This window comes from Arvicanthis niloticus, chromosome 8 (assembly GCF_011762505.2).
Source record: "Arvicanthis niloticus isolate mArvNil1 chromosome 8, mArvNil1.pat.X, whole genome shotgun sequence".
NCBI classification, from domain to species: domain Eukaryota; kingdom Metazoa; phylum Chordata; class Mammalia; order Rodentia; family Muridae; genus Arvicanthis; species Arvicanthis niloticus.
In genome coordinates this window covers 84,359,585-84,381,212 of record NC_047665.1, presented here as the reverse complement: position 1 = coordinate 84,381,212, position 21,628 = coordinate 84,359,585, and the positions used below count along the sequence as shown (strand labels likewise).

The 21,628-nt window shown below is 38.6% G+C and overlaps 1 pseudogene; it reads left to right on the top strand.

The window, feature by feature from the left end:
* LOC117713433 (stromal membrane-associated protein 1 pseudogene) overlaps positions 1–10,094 on the top strand; it is a 41,667-nt pseudogene extending 31,573 nt beyond the window's left edge.
* Positions 10,095–21,628: the final 11,534 nt, after the last annotated feature.

The window sequence follows — 21,628 nt, the reverse complement described above, 5'->3', positions numbered from 1 at the left end:
TTGTTACACGCATATATTTGTATGAATATGCATACATATTTCTAAATATAACTTCTAAATCTAAAGTGCTCAGTCTCCATTAAGTTACTCCTTTGTATGTTTTTTAATCCGACCATTTAATATTGGATAACTAATTGGTATACTCTTCCCTAGGAAATATTATTCACTCAGCATTTCTTACTTACCTGCAATTTTTCATGTAGGGTCCAGAAGTTATGGTCTGTCCCCATCTACTTTGGCATGTCTGTCAGTGATGTTTTTTAATTCCTGTATATGCAGTCATGTTTATAAGACTCTGACATAGCTTCTGACATTACTAGTAGAAACAGTATCAGGGAGAAACTTCCTGATCCTGACTCTTACAGCATTTTGCCCATCTTCTATATAAGAAAGGCCACTGAAACTTTATTTCGTAGATTATCTATTCGGATCCACAACTCAGCATTTTTACTGGTTGTTGCTGTTGTTGTTGTTGTTGTTTTGTACTAGGCTCCATTTGTTGCAAAGAGAAGTTTACTTGATATAAGGTAAGAACAGCAACACTTATCTGTGGGTGTAAGGACAAATGTTTATAATCTAACTATGGATTATATTGGTTTTAGTAAATAGTTGTAGGTTCTCTTCCAAGATTTATGACATTAGATTTTATACATTCACTATTGAATACATTTTATGCTCTTATCCACCATCAAGACATACAAACAAAATTCTATGACTGATGTACACTTCAAATAACATTTTAGTGTACAAACTCAATATACAACAAGAACCTTTTCAAATACACCAAAAACAAATTTGAAAAAGAAATTAGGAAAAATTTTCCATTTATAAGAGCAGAAAAAATTGTACTTAGGGATAAACCTAACAAAAGAAGTGAATGACTCTACACCAAAACCTTTAGATATTGCAAAAAGAATATTGAAGAAGGTTCTATGTGATAAAACGTCCATGCTCTCCGATTGGCAGAATTAACATTATGAAAATGGTTGTATTACCAAAGGTAACCTACCAATTAAATGTAATCACCACCAATTCAACATTTGATTGAGCCTAGCCTTAAGGGCTCTTCACAGAGCAGGACAAATTTTTAGAAATGTGTATGGAAAAACAAAAGGTCACAAACATCCAAATCAGTTTCAAGCAGAAAAGAACACTACAGAACATAAAAAAAGAAAAAATAACCTAACTTCAAATTAGAGCCCTAGTGACAAATACAGCATAGTGTTGCCATATTTGAAGATTTCTATCCCAATAAACTAGAGGAGGGGAACCAGAAACAAATCCACACTTAGATTTAATAGAATGAACAAAACATATACATTCTAAGCCAGGGGTTTTCAACCTTCCTTATGATGCTACCTTTTAATAACAGTTCCTCGTGCTGTGGTCACTCCCCAATCATAGAATTATTTCCAATGCTACTTCATAACTATAATTTTTCTAATGTATGAATCATAATGTAAGTAGCCATTATGTAGGATATCTGATATGCGACCCCTGTAGAAGACTTGCTGAATCACAAATGAGTCATGACCCACAGGTTGAGAACCGCTACTCTAAAAGAAGGTGAACGATCTCATCAGAGTACCCTTGTATGCTAGCTAAGACCTGAGTTCTGTAGTGTGTCTCTCTTCTGTGTTTGAGGCAGGGGCAGGTATTATCTTCGCTAGATGGCTGTCCTATTATCAAGTTCTTTCATCATGCTTTATCTGCTCACATTCTTGTACTTATCCTTCCTGTTTTTCAAAATGAGTGTTTGCTTTTTACTCACCCAGCTCTCCTTTCTCCCTAAATTGCCTGTCATTCACAGAGAGAACAGTTGTGTTGCCTAATCACTGGGGCAGTGGAAGTGGCTGTAGGCTGAAAGGAAGAGGAAAGGTGACAGCATTGGTGGTAATGGGGTGTCCATTAATGATAAAAGTTCACTGTTGGTGCCAATCTGGCAAGCAGTTCACTGACATTGGAGGCTGATGTGGGGTGGCACCTGTGACCCTAGTGGGCTGGAGCTGCACCAGCACCAGCACCAGCACCAGCACCAGCACCAGCACCAGCACCAGCACCAGCACCAGCACCAGCACCAGCACCAGCACCAGCACCAGCACCAGCACCAGCACCAGCACCAGCACCAGCAGTACAAGTATTTTTCTCCATTCACTACTCTTTGCTAATGTGAAGAGCAAATCCTGAGGAGTTGGAGAGAGCCTCTTAGTGCAATGATACAGCAGCCTTTATTGATTTCCTCCCCTTCCATTTTCATCTGCTTGCTCAGACACAACTTCTAACCTGCCATCTTACCTGTCACCAGAACACTATTTTTTTTCATTATAAAACCTGAGTACTTTGTTATATTTTCAACTCAAGTCAAAAGTAACTCAGCTATAGCCTAAAGCTTCTGTCAGTATCTTAAGACAAACAAGTCAATGGACCCCTTTATAGCTTCTCTTCTTGGTCTGCTTTCTGTTACCAGCAAGAAAATTATTCAGATGTATTTTTTCATTATTACTTCCAATTATCATGGATTCTTTTTTGAGAATTCAATATTCTCAGACTAGATTTCCAGTCGTTATTCTCTCATTTTGATCAGCTTTAACTTTTATTTCTTCCTGTCATTTCTCCTGAATTATAGCCCAGTTTATTAAAACTGCCCTCTATATTCTAATTCAACATTTCTGAATTTTATCTCCTGATAGGATTTTGAGGTCAGGCGGAACATCTGCCTGGGTTTCTGTTTGTGCATATCTTCTTAATTCATCCGACTTCTATAATGGTTCCATGTTCCCAGTATTCAAAATCTTGTTGTATTTATAAAAATATTTTCTCCTCCAATTCTTTAATATGAATCTAGTAATTACAACAGTCAAGTTTTGTAAAATAATATGAATTATGTTTATCCCCATCTAGCTTTAAATGAATGAGACTCAAACTATAATTTATTTATTAGGCTCTGTGCAATTACTAGGGGATTACCTTTAATATGATTCCCTAACACTACACTGGCTACTTCCCCAACTCTGTACTTACCAAATACTTGCTGTTTAAATCTTCCTAGGTCATTTCTGTTCCAGCAGTTTCCTAGAGAGGCATTTATCTTGGGCACATACTGCTGGTCCATCATGACTGTAGAGAACTCCTGTTCTGTCTTATCCTCCTCCACATTACCTTTCTCTCTTCCTCTCCACCTCCCCCTCTCCTTCCCCCTCCCCTTCCCCCACCCCCTCCTGCTCCCCCTCCTCTTTCTCTTCCTCCTCTTCCTCTCCTCCTTTCTTCTTCTACTTTTCTTCTTCTTCTTCTTCTTCTTCTTCTTCTTCTTCTTCTTCGTCTTCTTCTTCTTCTTCTTCCTCTGCCTCTTCCTCTTCCTCTTCTTTTCTTCTCCTTCTCCTCCTCCTCCTCCTCCTTCTTCTTCTCCCTCCCTTCTCCCTTCTCCCTTCTCCCTTCTCCCTTCTCCCTTCTCCCTTCTCCCTTCTCCCTTCTCCCTTCTCCCTTCTCCCTTCTCCCTTCTCCCTTCTCCCTTCTCCCTTCTCCCTTCTCCCTTCTCCCTTCTCCCTTCTCCCTTCTCCCTTCTCCCTTCTCCCTTCTCCCTTCTCCCTTCTCCCTTCTCCCTTCTCCCTTCTCCCTTCTCTTCTCTTCTCCCTTCTCCCTTCTCCCTTCTCTCTCTCTCTCCTTCTTCTTCTTCTTTCTTCTTCTTTGCCTCATGGTTCCTACTTGTGAACCTTAGCCTAATGACTCAACCTCAACTTCTTTCTATTCTCCCTAGTAATTGGTTGTAGCCATCTTTATTTAACCAATGGTTTTTAAATTGAGGAGTAGGGCTTGTAAATCAAAGGCTAGTGTGCATGGGAACTGGCTCATTTTAGGGCAACCAGATCTTGGGGTACAGAATTTAGCATATGAATATAAGCAGCACCAGACCATCCCTTAAAAAGATTCTGTGGCTTTCTCTTTGGTCATCATGATGATTATGAAGGGACTTTTACTTTTCTTCTTGGAAAACTGTAACTGTGGATACCAAAGCCTTTAAAACACAGCTACCCTTACAGTGTTTCTTCTTCTCAGCACTGTTGAGCAAAGCATCTGCACAGTCTGCCTCCTTGCTCTAATGAAGTTTTAGGAGTTGCAGTATCTGATACTACTTAACAACAAAGAAGTTTGAAGTGGGTCAACAAAATCTCATTTCTTCAGAATGAAATTCATTGCCACAAAAAAAATATGTCCTCTCATTAGCAAAAACCAAAGCCAGGATTGCTGATCCCACAAGAAAAGATGTGGAGTGAGAATTTTTACATTATTTATTCTTCAGGCAAACACTTACTTACTTACCATTGAGTTGAATCAATATTCCAATCTCTTTTATAGTCTAATTCTCATTTCTTTTTATGCTCTTTTAATTATGAAATTCTTCCCACAGCTCAACAATATGTTGACTATAGGTCTTGATTTTGTCTTTTATACCCAATGGTCATTATTCCTGAGTCTGCATAGGTGTCCCACTGGGAACTGAATTCATGAATACTAGCCAAATGCTGACATATAATGACAAGGAGTATTTGAGTAGAAACATGGGATTATTTTTTTACAAATCTGTCATAATGTGTTAAAATGTAGAGAAGAAAACCTTCACATGGACTTGAAGAGATGGCACAGTAGTTAAGAACGTTCACCACTCTTGCAGAGGACAAGAATTAGATTCCCAGCACCTCCATGAATCATTTCACAAAAAGCTGTTATTCCAGCTTCATAGTACATATTACTCTCTTCTGTCCTCCACAGGCACTACAGGTATATACACAAATTCCTATACAAGGGCCCCCACACATGTGAGTAATTAAAAAAAAACTTTCTTTTCTTGACAGAACAGGGCAGCTACACATATGAATTTATAGAAGTTTTGACCCCATGCACAACACTTGTGCATCTCTAAACCAGAAATGGAGAGAGGAGTTGGGCATGAGATTTCACCCACCAGGCCTGGGGCTATTGTCAATTCTTAGCTACTGGGAGAAGAAGAGTAAGTGTTCTCTAGAAGAATAGCCCTAATAAGTAAACTATGGTTCAGTGGAAGACCACACATTTAAAACTTTTAAGCAGCACAAATTGGTCTTGATAGGGAAAAAGAACATTAAACAAAAAACACAACATTGGTTGAGAAGGAAAGGGAAAAGGCTCTGGGAAGACTTGGTAAAAGGGACTATGATCTAATCACACTGTACAAAATTCTCAAAAAGCTGAAAGCAAAAATATTATTTTAATGGAAAAAAACTCTTCTAAAAATCACAACTCATAGAAGACTGTAGCCAGGGTATGTTTATAATAATTTTATTTGACAAATTAAATACACAATGTAGAATATTCATGAACTATGGTATCTGAGATTTGCATATTGATCCAGTGCTGTTCAAGCACTGGATGACTTTCGTTCTCTGAAGTCTAAAACACAGTTGAAGATACATGAGCAGAAACTGAACGGTCAATAATAAAGAAATTATGAAGTGGGAAATAAAATACATATCTCTAGAATTTTCCTTTAATTCATAAAGATTACCATATAATTTAAAAGGATTTTAAATCAATTTTATAGACCATAGAGGTATAATTTTCACATATATAAATTTTCAGAGGTAGCCATCTGAAGTGAAGCCATGAATGTGTGGTCAATGCATATACTAACGCAACCAGTCATACTTCAGTTATGCTTGCTCCAGAAGTTTCATAATCATCTCCTGACTAGAAGTCAATGCACTGAAAAACACTGGTGTGATTCACTCAGTACAGATTTGGCTTTCATAGAATGCTGTGTAAATAGGATCATACAGAATACCCATTTTTGTGCCTGGCTTCTTCCATGTGGTATGTCACCTGGATTTATCTGTGATTGGGTGTCTTCGTTTATTCTTTATTGCTGAACAGCTCATTGCGTGGAGAGCTGACATTGTGTTTATCTGCTCAGCCATTCCTGAGCATATGTGCCCTATTCTTTTGTGAGTAATGCTGCCGTGGACATTTGCATGAGATTTATAGATCGGGGTTTTCATAGCCCTTGGGTAATGGAATTACTGGGTAATGTGACAAGTTTATTTTTAACTTTTTAATTTTTCATTAGTCTCTGTGTGTATAGGTCACAGCTCATGTGCCATACCACATGTGTAGATATCTGAGGACAATTTGTGGGAGTCATTCCACCATGTGGGTTCTGGAGATTGAACTCAGGTTGTCAGACTTGATGACATCTAATTTTACCCACAGAGTCATCTTTCTGGCTGTACTTTTTTTTCTTTTCAAGTAACTTCCATCATGTTTTCTGGACTTGGTGAATATTTTAAATTTGTATTAATGACATGTGAGACCAATTCATTCACATTGTTATATTGCTCTTCATAGTGTCAACCTTAAAAAAAATACCTATTCTAAATATGAAGGGCACATTTAAAGACAAAAGCCACATCTGGGTGTCTTTTCAGGACTACAAGCATCCCTGGGTGTCTCAGATTTAGTCAGCTTACCAGCCAGCCAGGCATTCATGCAATATTGATTATCTGTTCTTTAATAAACATGTTGTCTCTCATTTTCAAGATCTTCCTGTTTCCTAAGTGATGGGGCCACCGCTGCTTTTCTTCTGGTTCCAACCACCTCCCTATCACTTCCTCCCACTACTGGCCACTGCTGCTTTCCAGGCTGAGTCTGCATCCTAGCTAGGAGAAGCTACATGAGCAGCATCAGCTTGTCTGGTCCAAACTGCTGAAGAAGGAAAGTTACTATGCCACCCAAGAGCCCAACGGTCCCTGATGGGCTTCCTGAAATAATGATGTGTTCATTTGCATCAGATGTGCTGACCTTGGGGTTTCCTATACCTGTGGACACAAGAACAGATACAGTGCATACAAGATATGGAGGATACTAAATCAGGAGTACTTCATGTAGCCAGTCCTCCAGAGAACTTTCGAGGACCAGACAGGGCAAGCAATAGAATTGTTTAGCTGAGATAAATAAGAAAAGTGGAAACATTATGGTGAAAATACTACAACTATTACAAATAAAGAAAAGGGGGAAGGAGCCAGAGAAGCCTGTAAAACCACTGACAGCTGAAAAGCTGCATTGGGCAGAAGATCAATCGTTTGAGACTAAGAAAAATGCCAGCCTAAACAAAGCTGCAGAATCCATAATTGATCTTTTGGGACTTAATGGCCCTGCCAAGATCCAGTGGCCAATGGGAACATAACCACAGTGCCATTTCTGAATGCTGACCGGGAAACTTTGGTTTCTAATCCCTTACCTACAACTGTCTTGTCCCCTACAGAAACAGCTGTTACCCTGTCTGCCATAACATCCGGGTACTGGATCTGTTCACTGGGATCCAAACTACTAAGTCAGAAATGGAAAAGATGGACTCTCCAAGGACTCAGTCTTCTCTCTCTATGGAGCAGGGACCATTCAACAGCGAAGCATTCCTGATGTGTTTATGGGATCCACAAATACAACATTTTTTTCCTCCCAAGCAACAGCTGCATTTCACGGCTTTCCTTCCATGGATATACCAGTTCCTGAAGCTCCCTGGCTTATAGGAATTGTGATAGGACAGAGTACAAGCATGCCTATATCCAAACGGCTTATGGAAATCACCCAAACTATAGTGATGCTACTTCCTCAGAATGACGTTGTCTCCGAGGAGGATGGGTAAACCACAGAATACATCTCATCTGCTACAAGCTCAGCAACCTCAGCAAAACCTCTCAGTGACACATCAGCAAGGTGGCATGGAAGCTCCTCAGGTCAGGCTCTGCACACAACTGTGAATATGGAAGCCAGAACTGAACCGACTCCCTGCATTTCCCACTGCAACTCATCCAGCTCTTGCATTTATTCATGTACAAATTTATTTTTCCCCCCAAATTGTTCACATTAAAAATTACCTGCCTGACCATGTTGTTCTCTGCTGGTTAAGTTTGATGTGGTGGAAGTATCTTTGCTCGTATTTTCTATGATGTCATAAGCAATACTGAGAAGACCCTGAGTCAACTTGTATAACCAGTTGTATTCTCAAAAGTATAGCGCTGATATTTGCATAAAAGGGAAGTATTATCACGTTAGTTATACATCTGACAGAGTACCCCCACCCATGATATAGTCATCCTGTAGAGAGGCACTGTGTCATCAGACATTTAATTACAAAAACAGTTTGTGAGTGTGTAACTTCATACTGTTCTCTAGTGTATCAAAGTCTTCCACATTATCCGTCTCTTCACTGCGCCACGGTTACAATGAGGTCAGCAGAGAAGCGTGGTTAGTGAATGGAAAATGGTGTTCAAAAGTTAATTTAATGAATGTTTGAAGAAATTATATCTTCTCTACCACTTCTTATGTACATGAAATCCTTTGTCTGTACGATATGCAGAAAGTATCACTGAAACAAAGTCATTTGTTTAATTTTTGGGACAGTTTTTCTCTGTGTAGCTTTGGCTGTCCTGGAACTTGCTTTGTAGACCAGACTAGCCTTGAATTCAGAGATCTGCCTGCCTCTGCCTCTTAAGTGCATAACTAAAGGCTACCACTGCCCACCTAAACCAAAGCTACTTTTAATCCCTGACGATATACCCATGTTAATAAAAAGTAACTTATATTTTATGGTGGCTAGTACTGACAAAGTAGTATTTCTCAATATTAGATGACTTTTCATGCCAATAAAATAAAAAAAAAATTCTTTTTACTAATTTCTGTTAAAGTTGTAGCATTTATCTGCAACTCAGTTTCTCTGTTTCATATAAAACTTGGGTTTTAACTATAATGAATGCGGCAAGGGTAGCCACATGGAAGCACCAATTATTCTGGGTCAATTTCTGTGCTCTTAAATTTTTGTTTTAATATTTTTTTGCAGTTTCTACTAGTGTCTTGGGAAGATAATGCCCCCTTTCCCCTCTTTTTACCACATGTCACCAATACAGCAAGGACACTCTTAATTTGTTTCTATATGTTGATATATTAGCTACTTTTATCTCAATGTACCCATAATACTCAACAGAAACAACTTAAAAGAGGGAAAGTGTATTGTGGGTGATGGGTTCCCAGTGTTTCAGTCATCACAACAGGAGAGGCAGGGTGGGGCAGCCTAGTTCACTGGTATGGTGGCATGTCGTGGCCACTAGTCGCATGATAGTGGACAGGAAAGCAGAAGCAAGATAGGCTGTAAAGGGCTGAGGGAGCATAAAGTTCAAATTTCTGTCCTTAAAAACTTAATTCTACCAACCAGACTCCACCTCCTGTAGCTTCTATAAAATCACAAGACAGTGTCACTACTCAGTGAATAAACATTTAAAATATGAGCCTGTGAGCTATATTTGAGATTTAAAACACACATTAGAAAGACCTGTACACACACACACACATACACACACACACACACACACACACACTGATGCTGTCTCTTTTTGATCTGCCTGAACCAGGCTATGGAGACCTTGGCAGGAAATATGGCTTAGGCTATGTACTTGAGACCTGGAAGTTTTTAGGGAATGGTACGGTTTTAATGTACATTTAGTCAAGAGAAGTACAAGGCAAGTCACAGTAAGACTGAGCTGGGACTTCCTTGAGTGAACAGTCAAAAGGGATGTGATAAATACGAACAGTGAATAATCTACATGTCTGTGGGTGAATCTCAAGTTATTTTAAAGATAATGGTAGTCCATTACTCTCTGTCTTCAGTTTGGTTTTTAATAGAAAAGAAAATGGTCAAACGTAAAACTAACAATAAGGATAAGGTTTCTTTATTGAATATTTGAATAAGCCATAAGTAAAATTATACTATTTTTAATTCAATTTCCTTTAGCACATTCAGCACAGAAAAAAGAAAATACTCTCTGACTTGGAATGTTGAAATCAAATTAAGACAGACTCAAAAAACTATTTGATGCAGTTTCTAGAGGAGAAAGACAGGAAATGACTTGGCTAAAATTGTGGTAAGAGTGTTTGAGCCCATGAGGCCACACTGTGGTGCTCACTAATGATGCTCTGACCTCTCTCAGTACAGCTGTAGCACTACATTGATTAGTAGAAGACAGATTTTTATTAGAATGTTGTAATCAGTAATGTAAGAGTGTTTCGTAGAACTAGAGTATGAGCTTCAAGTGGAGAACAATCTCCATTTTTGTTATCTGTGATTACATTATTATCTGCCCAATAACTCTGGTTTGCTTTAGTTGCTGTGATCACTGCTTTTCATGAGAACAATTCTACCCTGAGATAAACAAGTCTCCAAAAAAATGAGCAAATCATCAGGTATTCCGGGTATTATTAAATGGATAAATATTTCATCCATCTCTGGCTTTAAAAAAAAAAGTGAATTGTATAAACAACACAAAATTATCCCTGAAGAGAGATGCAAGAAAATCTAAAAGGAGTCATTCAAAGCGCTCTCAGTGAAAACCCTCATTTTATGTCTTCAAGGAAGAAATTTTATTTTTCTGTTTATGGATTTTTGTATTTCATTATATTAAAATAAACCCAATTCAAAATATACCATGCCTTTTGAAATATCTTTATTTACTTTGGTCATAATATTCCTGCTATTGCCCTCATCACTCAAATGGTTCAGAGAAGTTAGAAAAGATAATTACTGTGTAACAATACCAGTCAAGATTCTATCACATATCTCAAACACAGAGTTCATACCCAGGGATCTTATTAAAGACAATGCTAATGCTAATGTCCTTCTCTCTTTCATGCTGATAGAGTCTATAGAGATAGATTTTTAGCAATCAGAGAAATGGAAATACTCAGAAACATTAATGGGAGGTGTTTGTTTTCTTAATCACATAGTTGGGTAGTAGCAATGACTCATGTAAGGGTTAAGTTCTGATTAAATACCCACAGTGAGGAGAGCCATTGAGAAGACTCAGAAATTTTTAATTTGTTTCTGCATACTTCATTTGTACCTAGCATTGTTATAACTGCCAAATTTGTGTTTTTTCTCTCCATGTACATTTTGTCTTCTACTGTCTCATGAAATTACCAGAGTCAGAATTTATATTGATTTTTGGTGTGAATCTCACACAGTAGTTTCTTACCCTATTGAATTGCATACCACATTTTACAGTAAGTGTTTGATATTTAATTAATTACACAACTTTGTTTTGCTGTTTATGTATCTCAATGGTAACATGTCTTTTGTTTATGAACAGGTATCTGCTGAATAAAAGTGCAAAAGTTAAGTTTGGCAGATGTAATGAAAGTGTATAGATAAGAATCTATCAGCATGAAAGAGAAAAGGAACATTAACATTGCCTTTAATAAGATCCCTGGGTACAAACTCTGTGTTTGAGATGTGTGATAGAATCTTGACTGGTATAACACTGGTATACCACAGTACTCTTCTTCCTCCAGCAACCATTGAAACCCTTAAAGCTTAGCAGGAAGGGATGGGGCATTCTGACCTCCTCTATCGTCCATGCTAGAATGATGGCAGATTCCATCTTGTGCAGGTCTTATGCATGTAACCACTACTACTGTGAATGAGCTCCATTTAAACTTTATTCTTTCATATCTATATATGAATCTGTATATATAATGCATTTTGATTACCTTTACCTTATTGTCCCCACTAAAGCCTCCCATTATAACTGAGCCCCCTTTCACCAACAATCCTTATGCTACTTTCATGTCACTGTATATAATTAAGGTTGCTTGCATGAGTGTTGGTGGGACTTTTGTTTTATCTTGAATGAGGACAACTTAACCAGTAGCTACACTAAGAAGCATGACTCCTCTTTCTCCGGCAACATTGAAACCATTAAAGCTCAGCCTAAAGGGATAGGGCATTCTGAGCTTCTCTATCATCCATGCTAGAATGATGGTGGATTCCATCTTGGGCAGGTCTTATGCATGTAATCACTACTACTGCAAATGAGCTCCATGTCATGTCAAAAAGACAATGTTCCAAAGCACTTCTTCCCATTTTCCTCCTCTTACAATTTTCTTTTTTATTCCTTCTGCATCAATGTCACTTGAACCATGAAGGGATGATGTCGATTGTTAGGGCCAAGCACTCAATAGTCATTCATTTATGAATGAGTTTATGAATTCTCTGAAGTCCTCTCCAAAAAGAAGACTCTCTGACAAAGACAGAGAAGCAGTAATCTACAGGTATGAAATATAAATACTTAGAGGACATTTGGAAGGTCTATTCATACCAGAACATGAGCAAGGTTTCCCTCGGGGCTTATGATTCTCCAGCTCTGGCGATATGACCAGGCTTACAGTTCCAGACATGAATTCTCTCCAGTGGAGTGGCCTTTAAACCCAGTGAGAAGGCAGGTGTAACACCGACTGTTAAGAACAGTCAGGCAGTTCTTTATTCTCAGAGAGCTACTGCTTAACATCCTTAAAACTAGTCTAACAGAGGAAAATGATACCTCCATACTAGAAGTTGCCATATTCTAGAGAAGAAACAATAATAAGTGAGAACTGTAGGTAAGAAAAGCATTATTGATATTGTTAGGTGTTTTTAGTTTCTTTGTTTTGTTTTTGTTTGTTTGTTTGTTAAGTTGGAAAGAACCAGTATATCAGCGTTAGCAGCAGGATGAAGTTTGTCTAGGAAAACTAGAAAACAACTAGGAAACGCATCTAGATTTCCTCTTGGGTTGGTAGACGTGAAACAAGCCAAGACTCTAAACAGATTGGCATGGAAATACGAACTATCTTCCTTTGACAGAAACAAATGAAGTTCATTACCTGTGACTTTAACCATGTTGCGGAAAAAAAATTAAAATGGCAGAAAATCAAGAATGAAATGCTAACAAACAAAACTGCCAAGCCAACAGAAAGTTTTGCCCATATTTGAAGAAAAGAGGACTTCTTTCCTAGCCCGAAGCAGAATGGTTCTCAGAGTGAGTATCCTAGCCTCTGTGTGAGGCACAGCAACATGGCGCACTAATGGTGAGGCTCCTGGGAGTCACAGATAGGCAGTTGACCTGCTCTGAGACATTGGTGAGAATGTAGGAGTTTCTGGAGAGAGGGGAGACAAACTGGAGAAAAGAGAATAGATATTTAAAGTGAGAGAAGGGCCCAGAATACCAACAGGAAGCTGAATGCTGGTAACAGTGATGAAAGCTCTCTGAACTAGCAATCTCTACTATATTGTTATCATTTGCTTTATGATGTGGGGTTGTAGTCAACTCTACTAGCGTAAACCCTTTTATATTTTCTAAGTCTGACCTTAGGGTTAAGTATATTTTGAAACACTAAGTGGCAGTTGGACATTCAATTTAAAATGAAGAAATAGTGTATAAAACTAAAAAGGTGTACAGGACATGAAAGGCAAGTCAGAAACTTTTAGAATGGGTATGGAAGGTCATATGAGCTCAGCACTCCTGACTAAAGAGAACTTAAGAGTCTTTTATCTTCTACTTTGATGTATGGCAGTTTGAGGAAATTTTATTCAAAACTTCATGGACAATGTGACCTGTAGCAATAAAGAACTTGCATCCCCAACGGCTTCTACCAAAGTTACACAGAAAACTCAGGAAAAATATTCATGTACTTGTTCTCTGAAGATGTATTTACTGTTTGAAGTACAATTTAGACACGCTGGATGCAATTGTAGACAAATCCATCTAATCCTCCTGCCTCATTGAACTAACCACATTAATCTAATCCTCCTGCCTCAGTGAACTAACCACACTATTATGGCAGGTACAAAATGAGTGAAGAAAGGGTAGCTGGTCCACAGATGAGATTCATGAAAATATAATTATCATGAGAATGTTATTATTTGAATGATAGATTTCCTCCAATTAGGCCATGTAGACATTTGAATTATAGGCATGCCAATTGTCTTAGTGTTCCATTGCTATAAAGAGACACCATGTTCAAGCGAACTCATACAAAAGAAAGCATTTAATTGGGGGTTTGCTTACAGTTTCTAAGGTTTAGTCAATTATCATCTTGGCAGGGAAATGAGAGCATGCATTGTACTAAAGAATTAGCTAAGAACTACATTCTGATCTTCTAGCCAAGAGAGAGACACTGGGCTAGGTGTGGGCTTTGAAACACCAGAGCTCACTCCCATTGACACATTTTTCTAACAAGGCCACATCTCCTAATTCTTTTCAAATAGCACTACTCCATGATGACTAAGCATTCAAATCCATGAGCCTCTGTGCTCATTCTGATTCAAACTATCACACCTATCAATAAAGTAGGTCTTCACCTTTTCAGATTATTTTCATTCCAGTAGAAAAAGAAGTGGAAAAAAGAAAAACAAAGTAAATATGCTCTTGGAACACACTTTGCTAACTTATTTTCAACCCAGGCAGGTAGTTAGATGGGTTCACCTGGCCAGATGTGCACCAGGAACGTTTGTGTATGTACATGCAAGTGCTAAAATAGCATTTAATATTAGAAAATAAAAGATTCGAGATACTAAATGCTTATAATAAGTCAAGGGAATGCGGGATTCAAACAGAGTAAAGGGGGGGGGGCTATAAGAAAACTGTACAGTAACCTCTTAGCTGGTAACCCAAGCTAAGGTTTGTTTTAACAGAGTTTTAAGAAAGATGTCTGGTCAGATTAGACAATACTGAACCTAGAAGTAATGAATCACTAAACAAAAATTCCAGTGCCAAGTGTGGTGCACTTCTACAGAATTTGTTGTTCAGAAAGGCCTCCAAAACAATACAGGCTCTTGCCACTCCTCCTGTCAACCCAGCAGAACTAGTTGATAAAACCCTGTTGCTGTAGACACACCCTTTATTTGTATTTGAAATGCACAGAAATCAATCTAGAACTGGACTATAAGATTCCTTTCTGCTGATTCACGTGCTGTCATGGTGTCAGATGATGTTAATTTGGCTGCTGTTTTGTAGAGGTAGTGATGGTCTAACCCAACAGTGAACTCTTTCAACTATAATGCTGCTTTTCAGAGAAGGTATGTTCATTGTTGCAATGGTGGTATGACTAGTATAGAGATATCCAATTACCCTTTAATTGAGCCTGGGCTTTCTATATGTCTAGGAATCCAATTTTAGTACTGAAAATCTGCTCCGAAAATAATGACCAAAGGTGTCATAGATCCTGGGAAACCATAGCATCAAACTACTTCCTACAGGGAAAGGCTACTCTTGTCCTCAATCAGAGAAGCCATTCTTTCAGCAAATGGTGCTAAATGCCAAGACACATGGCTCTACAAGATGCTGAGAATAAAGGATAATTGGTGGCTCAATCCTATAGAAAAATTTTATAACAGCCCATAAGACCAAGGAAACATTGTGCAAGAGGAGACTGAATAAATGTAGGAGCTGAAGAAGAGGAAGAAGGGCTGTAAAATTCACAGACATGGCAACCATGAACTCATAGAAGCTGTATATATTAGCACTGGGTCCAGAGAAGTCTGGCATTCATGCAGTCAGCTATAAAGGGGCATGAGACTCATGAGACACTTTTACTTATTGCTAATCTATTGGTAATCAACAAATTCTGGGCAAAGGAAAGGTATAGTATACAACGATATGCCCACTGATGAACTCACTAGGCTGTTATGGTTAGTTCTAACCATAGTTAAACTCTGTGACATACTCTACAAACCTTAACTAGTAAATGTAAGAAGAGAGTTTTAGGGAGGAGGGGTGCCATTAAGGTTGGAAAGAAAACAAAATGAGTTTGGGGGATGAGCAGAATATATAGTGTACACATATTGAAATTGTAAAGAGCAAAAATTACTAGTGAAACAGAAAAAAAGAAAAGAAATAATTACAACAATATACTTTGCCCCTAGAAAATGTTAATACTGTTTCATCAAATTGTCTGCTTGTGGTTCATACAAAATAAAGGGTTATTACAAGACCTTGCTTTTATAAATTCACTGGGGTTATTATTTAATTATTACAATGTTCCTATAATTTTATCTAGCTCACAATTTTCTTGTTTACATTTGTCACATGGTATGATAATAATAGCTAGCATTTATTAGATGTGTCAACTGCCTGGTTTCTGGTTGTATGATTCTCATTTACTCTCACCAACATATCTCTGAGGTCACTGTCATTTAATCTGCCTTTTATAGAAGAGAAACTTTAGCCTGCAGGGTTTGTTATTCTTCAGGGTTAAATGATTAGCAGAGGGCATTATACTTGGCAAGAATTAAAGGACAAACTGAAATCTCCACATCCACGACAAAGAACGCCCAAGTTACTTCCTATGTAGTAAGGAGAAAGCAGTATGGAGTTTATTTGGATTTCTACAGGGTTCAATCATGGAGCAAACAATAGTTCCTCAGAGCCAAAAATTTAAAGCTGTTCTCATGGTGACTAAAACACTTTAGTTCTGAAACAGTTTACATTTATGCTTTCAGAAAACCATCTTTCACATGTGTAAAGATCATCTAAAGAATTGTGGGAAGCAGACCAAACATCAAACCAACAGTAAGCCTCAGATGTTCCATGTAGAGTCTCAGTGAGGAAGTTTGCTTCTGCTGAGTTACACTCAAGAATTATAAAAACAGTTAAAATTTGAGTCTTAAAACAGATGCACGCATCAATATAGTCTGGGATGATGCAATCTTTTCAAGTAAACTCATTAGTTTAATAATTCTTCTAGCAGTACTTGCAGGCTGCTCATTATTTTGACTGCTCTTTTATATCCATGAAGTGAGGCTGCCTGTGCAAAGTCACTACTGATCCAACCTGTCTTCAGAGATGTAGCCCATACTGACAATTAGCATCAGCTTTGCGCCTGAGATACAGGCAGGTGGTTGCTGAAATTTTATTTCAATAGATTCAGAGGAAAGTATAGCTAGAGAAAGGTTTCCCATGGAGGGCTTCTGGCTTCAGCCTCTTTTCAAGTCAAGTTTGACCAGGAGTAACATTTAATCAATAAAATTTCTGGGCCAGTGAATGAGCTAACACAGAATTCAAAGACTTCTTTTCATGAATGTTTTTATTCCCTTGACACAAACAGATTCATGGGAAAACAGAGCAAAGTGTGGGAGGTGATTCGGATACTGATTTCTGTGATGGCATTTGAAGTTCTGATGATGTTAACAGTGGATAGCAGCCATGGGGAAGCTGCCTGTGCAAAGCAACTCAAAGTCTGTGAATTTCAACCTCAGAGTTTCCACCATTTTCTTTATAGACGAAAGAATTAGTAAATAAGATCTATTAAACGGAAATGGAATTTCAAAAATATAATCAGTCATTTCTAATATGACTTCATTAGTCAATACCTTTTGATTCACTGATGTCTAGGACATGACTTCAGGCTTACATCACAACAAAGGATATTGAACAATGTTTTCTTGGGAGCCTATTCTGTGTCATACTCTAGGGAAATGAAGAGTCATGAGCATGGGAAATACATAGTACTGATATTTATGATCCTGTCATTACCCTGCAAAAGAATGGTAGGAGCAATATGGATGCTGGGGCATTAGCTAACATCCCTGGTGGATACGAGATCCTGCCCCTAAGTCTGTGAGTCTCATGGTTATTTGTGAATAGTTCAGTATCTCCCCCGGCTCATGAACCCACTCATTGCTTTCTGAAATCCTTCCTATTCCAAGCTCGCTTTGTTGATTTCTTACAGAAGAGCTGAAAAAATAATTCAGAATCATGACTTTTAGTCTATTACTTAAGCTATCACACCTTCTTTTCCATATGCCATGGAGTAAAACATTTAACTTAGAAATTTATGGAGAATCAAATTAGTTTATATTTATAAGCAGTACCTTGCACATAGTGAGTACTCCATGAACAACTGGTATTTTGTCATTCTTACCATTACTGACTAAAGAGGGCCTGACTCATTACCAACATGCCCTGTTAGAGTATATTATAATAGAATACAATAAAAATGAATTTATACTTCATTCTTCTATTTATCTGATATAAATTACTCAGAAAAAAAGAACCATCTATAAGTGGGTTAATACCTGGTGAACTAATACTTTTGGAAGTCAGCTGACTTTGTTAAGTACAGGTAAGCCTCTTGTGGGATAACATTAGCAAATCTTGGTGGGGTAAGGGTGGTGAAAATCTCCCCTCTGATAAGACTCACAGTCCTCATTGTGAAGGAGATAGGATATGGCAGGAAAATGTAGAAGCCGAACTTCACGTTCCATAGGAGGGGATTTAGTATGCCACTTTTTTTTTTTTTTTTTTTTTTTTTTTTTTTGGTTATATGTGTGCTGTAGTTTAGTGTGTGTGCTGTAGGTCACTGGGATTAACTTGTTTAATAAAGAAGCAAAAGGAACTTAAAACATTATTTAGTAAAATGGCAATGAGTGTTCAGTTTTCTCCAAATATTATTAAGCTAGTAGTAATGTATTTAAATTTGCAACTGCTCCAATGTCACATCCTGTTAAATTTCCAATAGTCCTGCAGAAACTGAATCCTGGGACTTACCCCAGGTCAGTTTGGTATGTTTTAAGTAGCCCAATTTATCCTGAGAAACAATCCATACCATAGCAATGGCGACATGACTTGCTGGGTGCTTCTCAGAGGTGCTTCCGTCCGTTCACCCATCTTCGGTGATCTAAGATGAAACTGTTCACTTCTCATGCCACTCCATAGACAAGGAAGCAGGCAGTAAGAAGATGAGAAAATGCATAAGGCAATATCTAAACTTGCACCTAGGCAGTCTGGTCCCCTTCACGTTAGTGGCACCTCTGCAAATCCATCCACCAACCACTACTACTAAAAATAGGAACATTTCCTAAGGCGAGTTCAGTCAGTCACGTGCCAGGCCCCTGTTATTTGCTTCACACATGTTATCCTAATTCACCCATGGTGGATTAACTTGATTATTGTTTTCATTTTATCAATAAAGAATAGAGGCTGTAATAGGACACGGTGAAGCAGAGTACTGTTGGTTACTAAGGAGGGGCCTTAACAGAAGGGTAGAGGTGTCAAGGACATGTTATTTCAGGACGTCATGCTTGCATACCATTCTGGATAGAATGCCTTAGATAGGTGAAGGTCAAGGGATAAAAATGTTTTCAGTGTAAACATAGGTCCTACACTGTGTTTTCTGGAAACTCAGAGATAGTGGTAAGAATAAACAGTAGAGACGCAGACTATAAAAATGCTTAGTTTGTGTGTGAACACAAAAGTCATTGTATATGGAGAAATTTGGGAGAAAAACTTTTGGACCGTGACAGTCACTCAGTGGAAGGTGTTCATAGCTGACTAGGGATGGAGCAGGACAGGTAATCAGGAAATGCAGGGAAGGCAATGAGTTCTTGGGTTGTTGAGCTGGATAAAAGATGCTGAGTGCAGAGCATCTGGGATCCTGCTACGAGACAGACATGAGCGCTGGTAAGGTTGAATGAGCTCAAACCCTGGGAATCTCAGAGATTTGAGAAGAGCAGGAGTTGAGACAGTCCCTACCTGTCTCTGTACTTGCTCTGGAACATGTAACTATGACACCCACTGAGAGAACCGTGGGCACTCAGTTACAGAGCATAACACCTGGACTTCTCCGTGTTACTTAGGTATCTAGATCACCTTTAACCTTCAGCCAATGAGCTTCCCTTCCTGGGTATGGGTATTCCTTCCCCCAAGAGGTATTTAATCCCTGCATCACTCTGAATAAAAAGTATGCATTCACCCACCACCAAACAAAGCAAAACGAACAAACAAGGATCATCATCTCAGAGAGCTGCTTCCGCTGCTTCCTTAAAAAGAGCTTCACCTAAGACTCCTAAAGAAAGGCTTCTCCCCTCCAGTCCCTCTGGTACTCTGGCATCCAACCAGGATGGATCCTGTTCGTCCTGGGGTCCTTTTCCTTCCTGCCTTGCATGTAGACCCCCTGACGGGGGAAACAGACCACAGACTCATCCCAAACCCATTCCTGACTTTCTCTCGAAGCCGCATGTTAGCAGTGTCCGGGCACCCTGGCAGAGAGGAGACTGGAAACCACAGCAGACTCTCATCCAGACTTTGCCCTGTCTTTTTTTTTTTTTTCTAGCTGCATGCCTGCAGCATCTAAGCCCTCAGAGCAGAGGCAGACTACGATATGGCAGTTGAAGGTAGGAAGTCGTCCAAAACTGACTTCCAGGTTTCCAGTATGTGCTACTGGCCCGTTGTTGGCACTGTTCGTGATCTCATCTCTGGAAATGTTCGTGTTGCTCATCCTGGAGCGGGGTTAGACTCCTGTGAAAAGGAGAAGGGGACAGAGTTGGGGGGGGGGGGGTAATCAGAGTGTGCTGGGACAACATGGTTAAAATACTGGACTTTCGAGCTGAAGTCTGTCCATTCTAGTCCAATTACGATTTTGGAATTAGAAAGCACAAGGAAGTAAAGCCTAAATGCTATAAGAAATTACACTTGTTTCACGTCACCCGAGGTTGGAACTATTCTGGGAGGACTAGGTTCAGAACTGTATTCCCAAACACAAATTCATTGTGGACCTTACCTTTTCCCATTGATCTGCAGATGTTTGGACTTACGACGATATGTACAATAAAATACTGCACAATTGACTGACGATTGTTCCTGGTTGTTGATGGTTTGTGTGAAAAAGTTTCACTAATCTAAGGACAATTTGGTTTTGGGGGTTTTTTTTGTTTTGTTTTGTTTTTTTTTTTTTGTTTTTTTTGTTTTTTTTTTTTTTGTTTTTGTTATTTTTTGGTTATTTTTTTCCGTAACATGAATTTTGTTCTTTTTCTACAGAAAACTGTTTTGTTTTTTTTTTAATTGAGTTTTAAATTCAGTTTAATTCCCAACTGGATGGATTCCATGTTAAGGACAGGTTTTATATTTTGGAAATCTGTATTATAAAGGGGAATAACTATATGTAGAAAATTTATCATAGTTACTTATAAGCAACCCTAGTCATTTATGCAAACAAATCTTATGAATGTTGAGAAAGCTTTTGACTCCAGCTTGAGATACACAGGCAACTGTAATAAGAGAAAGTTTGTAACTCACTGACAATTTACTACATAAATATCCAGGGAATACCAATTCTCCACTAGGCATCCAGAAATTGTAGCTGTGCTCCGAAGGTCAGAAAGGGATGTGCATTCACCAGGATTTTGTTGTGGATGTTCCACCCTACCTCAGAGATACCCTGAAGGAAAGCGAGCTTCTATTTGGGAACCAGGGAAGAGATTCTGACAGAGCCTTCTGAATCTCCACATTGGAATTTTTTGAAGCATCCCTTCTCAAAACCAGCCTGTTAGAGTTTCCACAAGGAATGAAATTTTAAGTAAGTTTGGGCCAAGGTTTAACGATATTTTGAATTCTGCTTCAATAGGTATAAAAAATAGATTCATTCCAGCTCAAACTGCTTTACTGTTTTTGTTAAAATATTTTAAGGAATGGAGCAGGGAAATGAGCACTTAGGCTTCCTCTCTGGCTTTCAGACAAGGCAGAGTGAGACTTGCTTTTGTTCCTAGGATGGGCTGTGTTAGGCACCTTGCAGAAATCTGAGATCTAAAAAAACGGGAGAATGTAAAGCTGAGTAAGGTGTTTCTCCAATTTGGCTTATACACAACAGTCTGGAGGAGGCAGCAGAGAACACCAGCCAGATAAGGTAGCACAGGTCAAATCTGTGGAAGAATATTAAAAGGCAGAAAATGTTTAACCTGGAAATGGTACCCCGATGGAGCACAGAAGCCTGTTGGGTTATGGTGAAGTTTAGTGCCAACAGG